Source organism: Podarcis filfolensis (assembly GCF_964270895.1).
Source record: "Podarcis filfolensis genome assembly, chromosome: Z".
Classification (NCBI taxonomy): Eukaryota; Metazoa; Chordata; class Lepidosauria; order Squamata; family Lacertidae; genus Podarcis; species Podarcis filfolensis.
The window spans coordinates 24,117,610-24,134,065 of NC_139617.1; the positions used below are offsets into that span (position 1 = coordinate 24,117,610).

Below are 16,456 nucleotides of genomic sequence, written 5' to 3' on the forward strand. Positions count from 1 at the left end.
CCTTCAAAATCTGCATTATTCTGAATACTGCAATGCAGTCATCCAACCTATAAATAAATAAATGCAGTAAAAGCATATATCAGAGGAGAGTGTGCATAAATATGTGCTGGCATCCATCTGTCTTGGGAGACAATGGAAGAGTGTGTCTTTGAGGATGAAGTCAGAGTGTGTTGGTGAAGTTGGAAGGTTGCAATGCCTTCTGTGGCTTTAAAAACCGATATGGGAGAGACATGTTTTGTTGCAGCAAGATCAGATGAAGGTGCCTGGTTGTGCTGCTGCAGATGCATCATGGCATTTCTTCTCTCTGTTATCAGAATCTGGGGGAACTCTGAATACTCAACTTTCCATTCAGATGCCACACCTGCTTTATGACATGTTTATGACAAGTGCGTGACACTTTTTCCAAGGTGTTGTGGGTAACCACGGGCAACTTTTGTTCAGGGTTTCTGCTTCTTTTATGATGTAGTTTGAAGTCTTGTTGCAGCAATAAAGATCAGGCCTCCTGGCCACTGTTTTGCTTCACTATCTTGGCCAGAGCCTTTTGTTTGACTATCCAACTTGAGCACAGGGTATTCCTCACTACATCTCTGTGCTCCTCCCAGAGGTAATTCCTCCTCTGATCACTGCAGTGGATACACAACCAGACCGTCTCCAGGCACTACAGTCATTTGCAAGGCATTCCCACATGGCAGGGTTGTTGCCAACCTTCATGTCATGTTTGCAGATATCTTTGTAATGCAAAGTTGGTCTGCCAATGGTCCTGGAGCTAGCTCCCCATAGAACAAATCCTTGGGGATCCTGCCATCTTCTATTCCGCGGTAATGACCAAGCCAAAGATATGGCTGAGACAGGAGTGGGACATGTGTATATTAATGGAAATTGTCCTTTGTCTACAACAGAAATTATGTAGGATATTCTTGGATATTGGTGTAAGTCCATGGCAGCAATGGGGAACCTTTTACCTTGGACTCCAACTCCCATCATCTAGGACTAGGGCTGATGGGAGCTGCAGACCAGCAACATCTGGAGGGTAACAAGTTCACTATCTCTGGTCTATGGAAAGGGCGCTCACAGTCTCACTTTCTTTGTGCAATCCTAAATATAATGGACTTTTTCCACTAGAAACAAATAGGATAAAGCGTGCATAAAATACCGTATTTTTCCGTGTATAAGACTAGGTTTTTTTAACCCAAAAATTAGGTTTAAAATTGGGGCTTGTCTTATACACGGGTAGTGCTGAGGGGTGTTTTCTTAATTTGGAGTCCCCAAAAATTTGTTGTTGTTTATTCATTTAGTCGTGTCCGACTCTTTGTGACCCCATGGACCAGAGCACACCAGGCACTCCTGTCTCCCCCCCCCCAAATAGGGGGTGTCTTATACATGGGGTGTCTTATACACGGAAAAATACAGTACTCTAGTATTACAGTAGCAAAGCCCCCGTTTTGAAGGGGGCTTCTTTGCTGGTGGTGAGAGCAACAGTTTTAGCATTTCTGCCAGGCAATGGAGAGTTGTCATTCCAGGAAGATTCTAGAAGAAGTTGAATTTACCTCAGCTCCAACTACCAGCATTCTTGGTTTTCTGTTGGGTTCATAGCTGAATCTTCTTTGGCTCTTGAAGAACACAGGAAGCTGCCTTATACCAAGTCAGAACAATGGGCTGTGTAGCTCAGCACCAGCAGTAACTCTCCAGTGTTTCAGACAGAGGGCACCCCAATTTACCTGAGGCATTGGACCTCAGGGCTTTTGCATGCAAAGCAGATGCTCTACCAGTGAGTTGCAGCCCTTCACTACACCATCAGACCACTGAACCATCTAGCTCAATACTGTCTGCACTGATTGTCTGCAACTCTCTGGGGATTTTAGATAGGGGGCTTTCTCAGCCCTTCCTGGAGATGCCAGGGATTGAAACTGGGGCTTTCTGCATAAAATGTAATTGTTCTACCACTGAGATACTGCCCATCTCATTCAACCTTCTTCCTCATCCCAAGTAGACCATTCATTCCAAGGTGAAACCAAGATTCCTGGCAGACAAGCACCAACTCTGGGAAGACATGAGACAGACAAATAATGATTAGTCCAAGATAAAGCCCTGAGACCCTTGTCAAGAATCCCCCAGCTCAGAAATCTTGACAGGCTATACTGCTAGAATTGGCAAAGCAGTGAATGTATCTGCTGAAGAATAATCTCCTAGCTATAGTTATTACTATCATTAGCTTTACAGCTATTTGGGGATATTACTGGCCTGTTGGTGTGTTTTATGTCTATTTAATTTTCTGGATTTTAAATTATTAATTATTGAATTGTTAATTTAGTGTTGTAAACAGTATTATCATTTTAATTATGTATCATGATTACTGTATTGTCTTCAGACTATTATTTGGTTGCAAACCACTTTGAGCAGAAATTTGTAGAAAATGCAACATGGGAAAAGAAGCAAGCTTGTGCATAGGGCTGGCCCACCCATGACGCAAGGTAAGGTGACTGCCTCAGGCAGCAGGATCCATAGAGGCAGCAGATGTCAATGTAGATGTTTATTCCCCTCCTTGTTCCTGATGTAGATCTTCACTTACTCCTTCTTCCCTAGTGAGGAGAAGGGCACCATTTTGTGGTTGGCTTCAGGTGCCAAAATGTATTGAGCTGGCCCTATTTGTTTTGTGTTTGTACATTGTGTTTAGGATTGCAGTCTATATGTCATTCACTGAGCTGGATCCGTGTGGGTGTACAGAAAAATCTACTTGTAATGTATTGAGCTGAATGGTCAAGGTAAGAAATGTGGCTCAGAAAATATATTTCTTTATGAGAAATTCAAATGAATCAACTTCATTGGTCTGGATGGTCTTTAAAGGAGGAGGAGAAGCTGGTGGTCTGTGTATTATTAACTCTTCAGGATCTATAAGTTGTGGCAATGATTGTGTGATTAACTATGGACCCCCATTTTCCCCAGCTGTCCCCCCCCCCATATTCATGTCTGGCTGAGATCCCTTTTGATACTGGATTAAGAAAACTGAATACAGCTCAACAAGCTCTAATCAATGCCTCCAAAATTGATATTCAGGAAACATCCCCACTTTGCTTCTAAACAAATAATTTCATCATAAGATAATTCTCAGCAAAACTACAATACATTTTCACAATGTGTTATGGGAGCTGGGGCCATTCAGTTCTAAATAATGGTTTCTTCACTCGACAAATAAATTGAAATTGATTGGTTTCAGTCTCCTGTGCAGAAGCACACAATACCTATGCACAGCGATGCGATTGACTTCAGCACAACAGACCCCAGCCTTCCATTCTCAAGGACCCAGGGCAGAATTTTGCAATCACTCCCCTTCTGTACTGGAATCTTTGTGAACCTTGACTCTCTTTAAATGTCAGCTTGTGACAACAATACCTTTACAGAAGGGGAATTGGCCTCTTGTGTCGGAAAGTAGAATCCTGCATGTGGATATAGGGCAAAACAAGAAGAGTTTTTTAAACAATAAAAATGATGAATTAAATGAAAAGGTTATGCACCTCCTTTATACATTATAGGCGAAATGGATTAAAAAGTCTTGGCTATACAGAGAGAATGTGGCAATCAGTTCAACCTTCTGTGTGTTCGTGCAAGATGAAGCAGTCTTACACACATTTACCTGAAAGTAAGATGTATTGAACTGAATGAAACTGTTTCCAGACATGATAGCATTGTGCTGTGTATGTATGTAGTACACCTCACAGGCACCCCAGTTATCAATAAAGACACACCACTTTTCATTACCCCTCCCCCAGGGTCTCATTCCTGTTTAGTCACCACCAGTTCTGACCTTGAGGTTACATGTGGAATTGTTGTTGTTGTTGTTGTTTTGGCCTGAATATGGGTCACTTTACACTTGCCTATATGGAATTGCATTTACCATTTTACTGCCCATTCAGCCAGTTTTGAGAGGTCCTTTTGGAGCTCTTCATAGTTTTTTTTTGTTTATTTGCTTGTTTGTTTGTTTTAACAACCCTGAACAATTTAGTATTATCAGCAAACTTGGCCATTTCTCTTCTCACTCTTAACTCTAGACAGTGGCGTAGGAAGTGGGGTGCGGTGGGTGCAGGCCGCCCTGGATGTCATCACCGAGGGGGGTGACAAAATGGCAAAAATATGGTGTGTGTGTTTTTTTAAAAATGGGGCTCACGAAACTTTTTAGTTCAGTCAACAAACATAATGAAACGTGGCTGGCACTGGGCACCACACCACAGGGACCAGCACTTACCACGGGGCCTGCAGCATGCCTGATCCGCACTTCTCTCCTGGGAGTGACATGGTGGCTTGGGCGCCTGCAGGCTCCACACTGCCTGAAACGGCAGCATGGGGCTTGCGTCTGCCCACCGCCTCTCCTTCAGCTGCCCTACAGCTGAGGGGGAAGCAGCGAAGAGGCTTTGCACAGTGTGCCCTGCCCTGGCTTGCCCCGTGTCCATGGACTCCACCCCCAGGTGCAGGGCGCGTGCACCACCCCGGGCACCCGAGCGGCTAGCTATGCCATTGACTCTAGATAACCTATTTACAAGTTACAAAACACAGATTGCAATTCTGAGCCACTGGGAACTCCACTTTCTACATCCCTTCATCAGAACTCTCCATTTATTCCTGCTCTCTGCTTCCTTTTATGCAACCAGTTTCTGATTCACAAGAGGACTTCACCTGTTATCCCATGACTGCTAAACTTACTCAGGAATCTCTGGTGAAGTCCCGTATTTTTCGCTCTATAAGACACACCAGACCACAAGACGCACCTAGTTTTTGGAGGAGGAAAACAAGAAAAAAAATATTCTGAATCTCAGAAGCCAGAACAGCAAGAGGGATTGCTGCACAGTGAAAGCAGCAAGCCCTCTTGCTGTTCTGGCTTCTGGGATAGCTGCGCAGCCTGCATTCGTTCCAAACGACGCACACACATTTCCCCTTTCTTTTTAGGAGGGAAAAAGTGAGTCTTATAGAGCAAAAAATACGGTACTTTGTTGAAAGCTTTTTGAAATTCCAAGTACACTATGGCAACTGGATAATCTCTTATATGTTTGTTGATATTCTTAAAGAAGTGTAAAAGGTTTGTGAGACAGGGCTTAACCTTGCAGAAGCCATGCTGGTTCTGTTTCAGCAAAGTTTGTTATTTTTATATGCTTAGTTATTTCATCATTAATGATATTTTCCACCAGACTTCTCAGGACAGATGTTAAGCTAGTTTGCCTGTAATTTCCAGGAATTTCCACTTGGAAGACAAAAATTTATGGCAGATCCATGTGCATGAACTAACTTTTGCAGGAAGGGAGTCTGAGGAACTGAGGCAAATACTGGTGTTGAGAGATGAAATTCTAGGCCTAAGAGACAATAAATAAATAAATGGACAATTCACCATGTTTGGAAGGCATCCACTCAATTGTTCTTAAAGAATTCAAATGTGGAATTGCTGATTTTCTAACAGTTTCTTGGGTTGCTGAGTTTGTTTTTTCTAAGCGCTCATGAAAATTCATCAGCATTTTAGAAATAATTTCTCCTAATATACATATTTTTGTATGCCATTTTTCTTATATACACATTGTACAAGCACATTATTTCATCTCATTTTTAGTAATACATGCATTGTTACACATATTTTCCCCCAACATACACATTTCTGTACAAACTGTTTGGAGAACTGCATTGAAAAAGATGCATAAATGTGAATTTTGAAGTATAAGCTGGATTTGGTTTGCATATATTAAAAGAAAGTGTAAATCAGGTTGAGTTTGCATGAAAATACTAAATGAACCGTGTCCTAAGTTGTGAGTTAAAGAAGGCTTACATTAATTTGGGAGTTCTGTATTTGGTTCTGGTGGTTTACAGTCACAGACAATGAAATGAGCAGCTTAAAGATGGTCTTTCTGTCTACCCATGAAGGGCAAGTTCTCTTTATTAAATTCTAAGTCATCTTACTCTTCTTCAGAGATCTTTGAAAAGGATCTTATATTAATGTTTTAGAAACGTGCAAATTAATTTCAGTATAATTGTTGAATTAATAAGTTAAGAGGTACATGTTTAATCAGCCAAAGATTCTTTCATTGGCTGACAATCTTCATGCATTATATTAGTTTAACAATTAAGCCAAGCTTAAAATAGCAATAGGAATTCAGTTAGTAATTGACTGCTTCTTTATTCATTCAGCCTCGACCTCCCCATTACATGGAATTCTATCTTTCTTCTACTTCTTTCATTCAGAATCAGCCTAAGAAGGATATGAGTCCTACTAGAGGAAGAGTAGGCAGCAACTACTTGATGCTTTCTCCTCCAGTCATTTTTTCAGTTCAAAATCACCCTCCCTACTGTGGGGAAGGACTGGGGTTTCAAGGCTGACAAAAATCTCAGAAAGTTATAAAATAGCTAGTTATAAAATAGCTGTATTTGCTCCTTGGAAAGCCTTTTATGGCCAGGAGGGGGGTGGGGTAGTGAAAGCAAAGGTGTGCATTGTATGTTTACTGTATGGCATGGTGGTTTGAGTGCTGGACTAGGACCTTGAGAGACCAGGATTCAAATCCCCACTCAGCCAGGAAGCTCACTGGGTGACCTTGGACCAGTCACTATCTTTCAGCTCAACCTACCTCATGGGCTTGTTCTGAGGATAAAACTGGAGAAACATGTATGCCCCTTTGAGCTCTTTGGAAGACAGATGGGATGTGAATGTAACAAATAAATAAACCCACTTGTATGCACCTTGTTTGCGTTTTAAAGCCTTTCCCAACAGCCTTGCTTTATGACAGCCCTGCTTCATGTCAGAACTAATTCTGCACACAGGGATTTCATTTCTGACTCATTTCTTTCTCCTTCACAGGGCTATCGATATCACAGGCTAGCATTTAAAGAAAGTCTGGGTTCGCAATGGTTCCACTACAGAAGGAGAAGGGTTGAAGAATTCTACTGAGTCCAAGCAGGTACCAGCAGCTGGATTCAGTCAACATACCATGTTGTTTTCAAGCATCCTCAGTGATAATCTCAGAGTCCAGGTGTTATGTACTGAAGTTCTCATCCTGGGCCAGCAGGGAGATACTGTAGATAGTTCAGGTCCACATATGAAAATAAGGGAAAGTTTTTACAGTTACAGATTTTACAGTTATATAAGCAGGCTGGCTGAACCCTTCAGTTCAGTTCTGTTCTGACCTGTGAATAAACAAGAGCTGTTTGGAGAATCGCTGTGTCATCTGATATGTTCACCCACAACTTAACACTAGGTATGACGGTTTATGTCTACCGCCACCTAACATTCCTTGGCCAGCAGATTTTTAAATGGTTCAGAACGTCTTACAAGAAAACACAGGCACATACATTAATTATCAGCATCCAAAACTCTCTCATTCCAATCATTTAGCAATCTATGATAGCTCAGTTGGTGGGGCATGAGACCCACAATCTCAGGGTCGTGGGTTTGAGCCCCACGTCAGGCAAAAGAATTCTGCATTGCAGGGGGTTGTACTAGATTATCCTCATGGTCCCTTCCAACTCTAATTCTATGATTCACACTCAGGGCCAGCAGTAGACATTGTGCCAATGTGTCATCCAAAGCAACTGCTGTCCCACTTACTTTCTCTGCCCCTTGTCAACTGCACAGCTGCCACTAGCATGGTAACAGCACTGACCATGCATTGACTCCAGTTCCCAGTCCCTTTATGCTGAGAAAGGGCTAGGGTTCCTTCAGAGCAAGGCATTCTGGGCAAGGTCGCCCAGAAGATTGCCTGCTGCACCATGGCTTGGTTGCCATGGCCATCCCTACTTGCACTGCAGCAATGCCTCTCAATCTCTCCTACAATTAGGAACATAAGAAACTGCCTCCTACTGAGTAAGACCACTGATCCATTTAACTCAGTATGGCTTGCTTGGGCCTGCAGTGGCTCTCCAGTGATTCAGACAGGATCTTTCTCAACCCTATCTGGAGGTGCTGGGGATTGGAATTGGGGGGGGGTCTGTTCAGGGAGCTACAGCCCTTCTCCTGTTAATCACTCTCTCTTAACAAGGAGAGGAGGTGTGATTATCTGCTGCTGTGGCCTATACACATTCACACAAACATCCACCACTGTCACATCTTAGAATCTTAGAATACAGAATTTGGTAGAGTTAGTGGACAATTCTTTAAAATACTCTAATTCCATTAGCAATGAATGAGCTAGGCTGAAAAAAAACCCCAGCATTCGGTTATTGATAAAATCCATTCAAATTAAACTACACATTAGCATTGCAATATTAATATGCACATATCTGTATGCAATTGTCCCTGATATACTTATTCTTGCTACACATTTTCACTGATATACGGTAATGCATTTTTAAATGTTATTTCCACTAATACATGCATTTGTACACTTTACTATAAATATATTCATTTTAATACACATTACTTAGCTACATTTCAAAATTCAGAGAACTGCACATTTCAAAGATGGCAGTGTTTCGTTTCACATACTGTTGCAGAAAGCAATCTGATCTGAATTTATCCCCCATCTCTAGTGATTGCACAGCATTGCTCTGATGGGGGCATCTGGGTTAAAAACATGACAGCCTACACTGCTGGAAGTCAACATCCAGAGACCCAAGGTTGAAGAATCATATTCCAGGGTATTTCTGGGTAAGAGGATCATGGCCACTATCAGGTAGCAGCCAAGGGAAAGTAGTCTGCAGCCAGCCAGTTTTGCTCTAACTTTGAATATCACTTTTACCCTCAAAATTAATTTGACCCCATTTTCCCACCTCAATTTAGACGTGGAAGTTTTCATTAGAGAACTTTTGTCCCTTCTTAACTGTCCCTGAGACATGTTGAGCATATGCCACTCAGAAATAATTCCAGGTATCCGTCTCTTCATAAACAGCCTTGTTAATACCATCACTTCTAGTAGATTAATTTTTTTAATATCTTCTCATTCCAAATTTAGTGCTGCATGTAGGAGTTCTTACCTTTTTCCAGGTTACTCAAGCAGAAGTATTCATTTAATTCTCCCAAACGGAGTTATAAGGGTTTAAAATTACCTTCACTCTCCTGCCTAACCTTTCTGTCTCTTTGCTCATTTATTTCTCAACCAGTGGCAATGGACTGATATAAAAGATTACGCAATCTGTGTTAATCAAGCCATTTGTACAGAGACAGAAAATACTGTTTGATTAAAGGGGGGGAGGAGAAATGTTTAAGGCTGAAAGAGAGAACTGTGCAAGCACGTCACTGCATTAACACAAACCACTGAATGTCACCTATATTAATTTTTGTTTTGTGGAACATGCATATTCTTAGGATCAATGTCCTTTAGAAATACGTTCAATCTAAAACCTAAAAGCTGTGCTTCTGTGCTAAAACTTCTGCAAATATTTATATTACTGAAAAGTTGCCTTTTCCTGGTTCCAGAACATATTGTTCAGAGGGTGCTATGTGAGGGTTCACCACTGAAAAGGCCCTCTCTTTAATCACCACATCCCCAACCTCTGGCATTCTGAGAGGAGCCTCTGTAAATGATCTTAAGACCCAGGTGGGCTGATAAGGTGCAGGAGTCCCAATCTGTGTAAATCATTATAGGGTTTGGGGGTGTTTTGTTTTGGTGTTTTGTTGTTTTTTAAACAACATTGAATAATATCTTGTGTTAATACCATCACTTCTAGTAGATTAATTTTTTTAATATTGTGTTACATGAAGAGCCTGCTGGATCAAACCACTTGATTGGCATAAGTAGTTATGCTGCTAGTAGGTTATTAGGTTTTGTAAGGAAGTTACAAAAGTTGTAAGGAAATGAAATATTGTTTTTTAGTCTTGCTCTTCACTCTGGGAACATGGTATCAATGAAGAGTGGAGAATAAATCATTTAAACAGGATAATTAAATAGTAAATTATATTATGGTAAAATTTGTATTAGTTGCTCTCCATTTTTACCCCTGGCCCTGCCTACCAATTGTTGCCCATACGGAGATGCAGCCCTTTGTCTGAAAAAGGTTTCCCCACTACTGGTTTGGTTAATGATTGCTGGAGGCTGTAGCCTACTCTATGCATTAAGGATCTGTACTTGAAGCATTTTGGGTTTTAATCATATTTATCTTATTTACTCTTGTTATTAAGTGGAACTTTAATTGCAAATGTTTAATTTGGATGGGTTGCCTGGCCCCCACCCGGATATTATGATGGAGGGCAGACTACTTCGAAATATTTTAAATAAATGTTGGTAAGTATAAGCAGAAGCAGGATATTTTTCCAACTGAGATTATTCACTAAGTGAATCTATGGGTGAGTCATTGATGATTGAACAGAACAAGAGTGGCTTTAAACTTCACTGCACACACATATGGCATCAGTACAAAAACAAAGCAAAGATCTGAATAATATCCAGGTGCAACATTTGTGACATCTTATAACTGAGATGTCTATTCAGTACTTTAAATAACTTTTATCTTTTTAAAGGAAATCACATGCTAAATAGGGGGAAATCTTAGCAATCAGTAGGAAACTTCAGCCAGGAAACAGCTGTTACATATCTTGTGTGTTTGTGTGTATGTAATACATTCATTTCCAGCTTTGCCCCTTTGATAGTCTGATATTGAAGAAGCATATAATTGTATTGGGCCCCTCAATGCCTCTCCTGGAAAAAGCTTGTCAAGCACAACATCATCTGCCATCACCCTCTCTGATGGTATTACTAGCCCTGATCTGGGGCAAAATCCAAGCAAAGGGGGTTTCAGAAGTATCCCTGGTTCCTGAGACATGAGGAAGATCTCCTTCAGAAGTCCCACTAAGATTAATGGAAGCCTTGCAAGACCACCATATTGTTCACTTAGCAATTTGACTAAAAGTTCAGCACAAACTCAGGGTGACTGTTTAGATCCTGCCAATGCCCCCTGAGCAAGCACTCTTGTTATTCTGGAAGTAATTGTGAATGTTAAAAGGTATGATGTGAGCTTTGCTACAAAAAGAAATACATAACACTAAAAATACCCCAGTGATCCATGCACGTTGCCATCGTGTCTGACAAATTCAATTAAGTCAGTCATACATCATTTCCCCCAGTGTTATTGATAGAGACACAGCAGTATTGAATTTTAATTATTCAGCACGTATCGATCCCACAATAATTTGGCGAGAATGATTCTCGAGTTGTCAGTCCCCTCAAGAGGCAACAGCTATTATCTAATTATATATCACACAGTGTCATTTGAGCAAAAAGGAAAAAAGTCTTGCAAATTTTTACAGACAAGAGACTCACACATAGCTCACAGTGACATGGAGTGGCTGTAAAGAAGAAGTGGCAATGGCCTTTTCATTTGTATTGAGAGGGGGAAATGCCATGTCAGAATTACACTTCGGAGAAGTTCACATTTTATACAATTCACTCGACAATTGCCGAGCAAAGGCCTTCTTCCACAGATCCATGCGGGCATACAGCTTTGTGCAGTGATATCTCCATTCCGTAACTTGTTATCACTTATGATCATCTCTCTCTGAGGTTGAACAAAGAAGATTATTGAGCCATGAGTAGCCCCACAATACACACAGCATTAATCACATGTAATTTCCCCATGGGGCTAAATGCAGCTGGGAAGACAAGGAATTTAGAAGCAGAACACTGACAAGGGGGAAAGAGTACATACTCCTTTAAAAAAATAAATGCTGTTCTAACTTTTAAAAAGATGTTGCTCAAGTTTTAAAAAATGGAACATGGGGAAAACAACATGGGATTAACAACATGGCTAGTTTGAGCCATGCACATGCACTCACAGACAGATAAGTGGTGTTCTCAGATATGTCCATGGCAAGTGGTCAGCCATCTGACAGAGCAAAGGTGGCTAGCCTGCAGCCCTCAGTACTGATGGACTCCAACTCCCATCAGCCCCAGCTAACACTGCCAACAGTCAGGGAAGATGGAAACTGTAATCCAGCCACATCTGGGGGGCCACAGGTTAGTCACCTGTGTGGCAGATGCACTTGTGGTGGCCTTGCTCCTGAAAGAATAATTGGTCATACAGCCACACGTTGTGAATGCAAGGTGCCCTAAGGCAGTGTTCTTTGACCTTCGGAGCCCACATGTTGTTGAACTTCAACTCTCATCACTCCTAATCATTGACTAGGCTGGCTGAAGAACATATTACCAGTTGTGGATGTGGGTAAAATTCCTTCCCAGGCCCATCAAGTAGCAGCTAACAGAAGTCTGAAAAAGAGGCTGAAATCTGAGGGTGGGAAGGGTAGATTATGTCCGTTGACTAGTGATAAGAAGAGGATGCACTGCGCTAAGAGCTGTAGATAGGTGATCTTGCACCCCTGGCAGAACTGTCCAAATTGCGCCCCCTAGCCATGAACAAATTAGCTCTTCTCTCCACCTCTCCTCCAACCACCACCCCCCGCACCCATTCAATTCCTCACACACTTCGCCTTGTAATGAATTCTGATTAAAGGAGGACACCAAGATGGAGAAGGCTGACCTAGATGACATTATATAGGAGTCTCCCTAATTATGCACAGGTTACATTCCAGGACCCTGCATGCATGTGAAATCGCATAAAGTGGGGAGCACCCCACTTTAAAAGGGAGAAGGGCACGGGAGCCAATTCCTTGGGGCCAAGTTTCCTTCACCCCCCTAAAATATTTGAGGAGGTTCCCCCCCCCCAGGTAATGGGCATTGCCATTCAAATAGTGCACATGTGCTCCATCTTGTGGTCAGTTATACAGCCCTGACTGTACTCCCATTCCTGACTTTTGGGGTCAGGGGAGAGCTGAACATGATGGAAGGTTCCCCCTTGCCCAACCCAGCCCTACTCCTACTCAGGCAGTAACCAGCACCTAGTTGACACCCAGGCAACATGGAATGACTTATGTTTCAGCAGAACTGGGTGCTGAGCAGGGAGGTAGCAGAGGCCCCTCCCATTATTACTGTGTGTGATGCACAAAGTGCCTCATCCCAGGGGCGTAGGAAGGGGGGTGAGGGGTTTGGGCTGCCCTGTGTGTCATCCTGAAGGAGGGTGACATTCGGGGCAGTCCCCACCCGCCCGTGACTCCCCCAAGCCTAGCAAGAGGCGAAGCAGTGAGCATGAGCATGAGTGGGAAAAGCGGTGAAGCAGCTGCCGTGGCTGTCCCCCTTCCCCCAGCTCACTGTAGGCTTGGGAGTCGTGGGGGGGCGCTGAATGTCACCCCCCTTCAGCTTGAAGGGGATAACATTCGGTGGCCCCCCAGCCCCAGGGAGGATTGTGGCACCGCGCCGATTGGCCCCGTGAGTGAATCTCCTTGCCCCTTGGGTGGATCACCCCTCCCCCGGGTGCACGGCATGTGTGCCACTCCAGGTGCCGGAGCACCCAGCTCCGCCACAGCCCCATCCCACTTATGTGGTTGAAACTGATCATGCCTATACACTGATGCAGAGGCTGCTGAAATTGTTAATACTCAACATTGCACCAGTCTTTACCTAATCAAAGAAATATGGGTATGGAACAGCTGAGGGATTTTAAGTGTCCTCTGCAAAGACTAGTTCAAACTCCCCCTAAAGCCTTGACATTCCTTCTTAGTTATATAGGAACAAGATAACTCTTTCTCTCTCTCTTTTGCTCTGTCATGCACATAGAAGGTATCGACTTCCCAGGACTACCCTACACTTTTGTTAGACTTCTATGCTACACTTAATGCATAGCATGCAACTATGCTATCTTCTTAGTCTTAAATGAACTGAGCCAGACCCTGCAGCAAACTTTTAAGGCCTTTCTTTGTGTGACACCACACACACACACACACACACACACACACACGTTGGAGGGTGGCAACACAAGAATGGGACTTTTCAGTGGTGTCCCCTTGCTTATGGAATGCTTTCCCCAGAGAGGCATGCCTGGCACCATCTTCATCCTTAGGCAGCTGGCAAGTATTTTTCTCTTTATCTAGGCTTGTGGCCCTTAATTTGAAGGATGGCATTGTGGCCTCTTTTCATGGGGACAGGACCCATAGATCTGCTTTCTATTTGTATAGCTGTGTCTTTAGGTTTTTATTGATATTCTTAATTGGTTCTAATTCACTTTGGGTCAGTCTGCGAAAAGAGGAACCAACAAATACAATAATTAAAAATTAATTGCAACTGCAAGGAGCAATGGTTATCAAGATAACAGTGTTTTATCAAGATAACAGGTGAGGTTTATCCCTTCTGTCCCTAGCCATGAACACCCACCACCCAATATATCTCTCACCACCCCTCTTAGACCAGAGGGCATCATTAAACTGTTTCCATTTGCACCACTGGAAGGGAGGGATGCTACTGAGTCTGATATCTGGGTGGGTAAAGGCAATATTCAGCAGTTGCTGCTGGGGAGGGGAGTAATACGCTTCACTCCCCTGTGTGGAGGAGTTGTATCCAACTAAGTTAGTCATTGCCATTCATTTCAGTGGGTCTACTCTGAGTAGGACTAGCATTGGATACAACCCAAGAATTCCCCTAACCCCACATTAGCTGCAGTGAAGGAAAACAGGAGACATAGTTGCACAGCATATTTAAGTGTAACATGTAGTCTGACCCTTTGCAGTGAAAGAGGACTCAGCAACATCCATCAATTATATTGCTATAACTGCATTATAAACATGTGGCACCAGATGGCGATGTAGAGCAGTGATTTGCCGCCAATGGGATTTTCCATTGACAGCTTTTATTAGGTGTTTTTCTATAGCGTTTTTTAAATCAGTATACAGTAGATCTAACCAGCCTGTCTGTGTTAGATCTCCTGAGCTTAACAAGTCTTGCACAATTCCCCTTCCCCAAGTCCTCCTTGCATTTTTGGTGTGTGTTTTCCCCCCAGCAGACAGACCCTCTGCTTAGCTTTCAAACGCTCTTCTGCCTAGCTACATTTTTCAACTTCTCAGCTGGATGCCAACTCTTGCACCGCACAACCCCTGAACTCAGGGTGATTCCAGAAGTGATCGTGCTGGGATGAACTCAGCTGGAATGAACACACACTTTCTTCATAAAGACAAATGGCACAGCAATACTCTCTTGGAAATGGCTTTATATAGCAAGGACAGAAATAAGCAGCTGACCACAGCTTCCTCCAACAGTGTTGTCTAAAGGGCTAGATTGCAGCAAATGTTACCTTGAGAGGTTTCTTTCCTTTTTTCCTGCAAAAACCTTATAATATAGAAACAGATATAAAATAAATGGTGGGTGAACAGAGCCTCCAAATGGGGTGGTTAAATATTTAGAAAATGACACTCAACTCCCACTCACTTCAAATGGAGTAACATTTTTTTAAAAATTAAAAGGTTACTGCTGGTTTGAGGGCAATTTAGGAACTAGATATATTTTTCATATTGAAAGAGAGACATTCAAAAAAATCTGGACCATCTGAAAAAAATGAGAGGGAAATGACATCAGGAATTCAGCACAGAAGACTGGAATGGCAAACTTGCGCAAAACAAGAGTTACATATTGTAATTGCTAACAGGTTAGTACTTATTTAAGTGGATGTGAGCATATATGTCAGATTCATTGCCACCTTGAAGATTCTCTGTATTCTTCGTTATAATGCGAGTTTGTATTTCCCCTTTCCTATAATCTGAGTAAAGTTGCTGCATATGCCCCTGATTTGTATATGGGATGAAATATTGCAGTTCAACAACCTCTGGATGCCACCACACTGGCAACCTGTGGTGTAGATCAGAGTAGAACTGGAGAGACTTTGAAACTCAGTCATTTTCTCTCTGCTTAACCAACCTTACAAGGTTGATGTGAGAATTAAAATGGTGGGGAGTAGGAAAGCATATATGTCACATTGTGAGCTGTAAGCGGGAGGGTGGCTTATGAATATAGTGAAGAAACAGAGCCCATGGCCACAATCTCAAGTATTCGTCAGCATGGAAACACTCAACAGAATATTGAGGATAGGGGTGGGGAGTGGCTCAAGCAGAACTTTTCTACAATGCGTACCTTGCGATTCCTAAGCATTCGGCCATACTTGTAAATAATGGGTGCTTGCTGAGATTATCCATTGGCAAAGGAAATATACTCGGTATAGGCTGACGAGTGCTCTTATTAAATGACATGATGAGTCTTGCTACTGGAAATTGATCACCTTGGGTTCCAATTAATACCTGACTGTTCCAATAATTATTTCAGAGCAATTTTTTTTATATAAAAGAGAGAGAGAGAGAAAGAAAAGAAGGAAAGAAGCAGTTTAAAACCTGCCAAGTTGTTCAGAGCCCCAATCGTCACATTTCCTTCAATAAATGTGAGCAGCTTTCCAACAGAAGCTCACAGGTGCACCTGAGATCAACATCTAGCTGAAGGCAAAAGAAAAAAAAATAGGGCAATTAAGCAAGGGCTGTGAGATGTTTGCAAGGCAAAATGCTCTCTGAAAGGCTCCATCAATCAAAACCCCTTATTATCTCTGAATGTGACATCAAATCCATGTAAAGTATAATACATTTTCTTGTCAGTCAGACACCTGACATTATGTGTCATGTATCTAATTATTCAGC

The 16,456-nt window shown here is 42.3% G+C and overlaps 2 long non-coding RNA genes across 2 annotated transcripts in view; both read left to right on the plus strand.

The window, feature by feature from the left end:
• The window catches only part of LOC310754377, a 351,494-nt gene that overhangs the window by 303,295 nt on the left and 31,743 nt on the right, over nucleotides 1–16,456 (plus strand). The window lies entirely within an intron of this gene.
• On the plus strand, nucleotides 416–16,180 carry LOC310753979. Its single transcript, XR_014543532.1, has 3 exons — nucleotides 416–604; nucleotides 6,827–6,998; nucleotides 16,095–16,180. It is a non-coding gene; the product is annotated as an uncharacterized lncRNA (long non-coding RNA).